Source organism: Rhagoletis pomonella, unplaced genomic scaffold, assembly GCF_013731165.1.
Source record: "Rhagoletis pomonella isolate Grant_MI unplaced genomic scaffold, Rhpom_1.0 Rhpom_scaffold_00003, whole genome shotgun sequence".
Taxonomy (NCBI): Eukaryota; Metazoa; Arthropoda; class Insecta; order Diptera; family Tephritidae; genus Rhagoletis; species Rhagoletis pomonella.
Genome location: NW_023458557.1, coordinates 40,398,581 through 40,401,775, shown reverse-complemented (window position 1 = coordinate 40,401,775; position 3,195 = coordinate 40,398,581).

The window sequence follows — 3,195 nt, the reverse complement described above, 5'->3', positions numbered from 1 at the left end:
AATACTTTTGTTCGTCACTGTACATAGAGAGCGGGAAGGAACAGGTGGCTTTGGGTCAACGTGGAAATATCCCCACTGACTATCACCTTTAGTTTCCTTTTCGCTGTCGTGAATATCGGGTGATCTTGCCGCGTGCGCGTGAAAAAAAAAACGGGTGTACGCAATAAAGTAAGGAAACCGAAGTTTATAAAAAAAATAAAAAAAAATTATTAATAAATGCCTTTAAGTTACTGACGTGTAAAAAAACTCGATTATTATGTACAAGTACATATATACATATGTATACGCATGTATATTTACACATATATGTACGTATACTCATGCCAGCATAAGCAAGTGTATTTATATATACCGGCACGTGTACACGTATCTATATGTATGGGTGTATATATATATATATATAGGCAGGACCATTCGAAACTGTAAAATTAAAAGAAAATTAAAGCATATACACATATATAGACATGTACATAGGTAATAAATGCTTTTGCATATATATATACATATATATATAGATATGTATGTACCCGTATATGTAAGTACATACATCTATATCTATATCTATCTATTCTATACTAATTATATAAAGAGAAGTCCCTTTTTTTGTAACAGGTAATCTCGCGAACGGTTGGTCCGATTTTCGTGAAATTTTGCATACAAATAGCTTTCGGCAACCACCATGTTTTAGGCTAAAAAAAAATTTTACTTTTTTCGGGTAGGTGGACCAGGGACCGGTCTATTCGAAAAAATCTTATTATAGTCCGATTTTCTTAAAATTTAGTACATAAGTAGCTTTTTAGCATATATTAGCACATATGACTCATTTTTTCCGGGAAATGGTCCAGGGACCGATCTATTCAAAAAAATCGAATTTACGGTCCGATTTGCTTGAAATTCGGTGCGCAGGTAGCTTTTTGGCATGTATTAGCATATGTGATAAATTTTTTCCGAGAAGTAGACCAGGGACTGATCTATTCCAAAAAATCGTATTTATGGTCCGATTTGCTTAAAATTCGGTACGTAACTAGTTTTTTAGCATATATTAGCACATATGATCCATTTTGTCCGAGAAGTGGACCAGGGTCCGATCTGTTCGAAGAAATCGTATTTATGGTCCGATTTGCTTAAAATTCGGTACATAGGTAGCTTTTTGCGTGGATAAGCTTATAGATTCCTGTCTTCCAATTTTCATGCAATTTCGAATATAAATAGCTTTAAGTAACGACCATATCAAGGGGCGAATTCGTCACTAGGCAAGATTTTTTTGCGCCAATCAGAAACAACGGATACTGTCAAAATATAATTATAATATATAATAAATCTCAACTGATATATATTTTTAAGGCCGTTTTTTAGTTATCGCAAGGCTCGAGAGCGGCTGAACCGATTTTTTTGAAACTGCCACCTGCCGCACGTGTCCCAAGGATGGTTTTAGGCTAAAAAAAAATCTATATGTAAAGGGGGCGTGGCGCTTCCCATAAAAACCGTATTTCTCATGCTACATATCTCGGAAAGTGTGCATGGTAGAGTTCTGGAACTTGGTATATATACGCAATCAACTCTTGTAACTATTGGAAAAGGGGGCGTGGCATCTTCCATACAAACCGAATTTTTCATACTGCCTATCTTTGGAAGTGTTCATGGTAGAGTTCTGGAACTTGGTATGGAGATATACGAAATCAATCGCATACTCATGAAGAAAGAAGGCAGCTGTTGGAAAGGGGGGCGTGGCAACTCCCATATAAATCGAATTTTTATACTGAATATCTCTGAAAGTATGCATGGTACAGTACTGGAACTTCATGTGGAACTTCATGTATGTAGTTGAAATCAAGCCCATACTCATGGAGAAAATTTGGGCTATTTGAAAAGGGGTGTGAGGCCTACAAACGTACCAACCTTTAGCTATCTTTGAATTTATTTTTTAATTTTTCTGTAGGTGTGTTTGTTAGTGAAATCCTCCTAAATGGTTGTACGGATTATAACGAAACTTTTTGTGTGTTTGAGTGGGTCTCTGGATGGTTTAGTTTCACAATTTAATCCGACAGCTGGCGCTGTATTTGAGTTATTACTAAAAATCTTATTTATGATCCGATTTGGCTAATGTTTTAAATATGTATGCACTACTATTGCAAAAACGTGCTGCCAAGTGGTGCTGAAGTCAAGCTATTACTAAAAATAGCCAAGTGAGAAAAGGGGCCGTGAAGATCAGATTAAATCGACCTGTTGCACCATCGAGTATATCGAACGCTCCTGCGTTGCAATTGGCCCAATGGATGTGATTTTCCAATATTATTATGCGTTCAAACTTTTGAGGTATTTCGTCTGAAATAAGTATATGTATATTGCATTTCTGTAGACCATTTGAAATTGCCACCTACTATACTGTAAAGCTTCTAGGACATTCACTATAGAACCGGGTCATTGTTGCCGCCAGGGAGTGAAGAGGAAAAAATTTATTTCGCTTTGCGAAAAACCGTGCTATGAAATGCCGCACAACTGGAGAATTTCAAGAACGGATATAACACTTTCCTTAGGTTATTTAAAGCGGCAAATGACCACCAAACCTTAATCTTAGCAGACAAATGTGCCAATGAAAATCGTAAACGTGAATTGTTGGTGAAAATGTTGGACCAAAAAGTTTCAATAAAATATATAAAAAGTTTGGGCGGGACGAAGTTCTCCGGGTCTGCTAGTATGTATATATAACTATTAATATGTACGTTCAACACCCGCCTAATAAAAAAAAACGATAACCGGTGATCAATGTGAAAACAAAAGAAATCAAAAATCTTGATTAAAGTCGAATGCAAACATTTAATTCTAATAATGTGCAGAGATTCTAAAAGTGATAAATAGGTGGTTAACAGGCTGGAGAGCCTGGAAGGAGATAATGATGACGACTAGTGTTGTGGAGCGTCAAACGAATTTTACGATATAAAAAAAAAACAAAGAGAAAGAGAAAACAAAAAAAAAAGAAGTGAATATAAAGCAAAACGAAAAAGGGGGTGGATAAGGAGAAATTGTATGCTTAACAAACAAACAAGAATAATAATTATTATGGATTAATTCCTTTTCCAAAAAAATAAAAAAATAATGATAAACAAATGTTATGCTATTGGAAAATTACTGAAATTTAAGTGACAAGACCGCGGAAAGCTCAATAAAATCTCAACTTACGGCTAGGATAAAAAA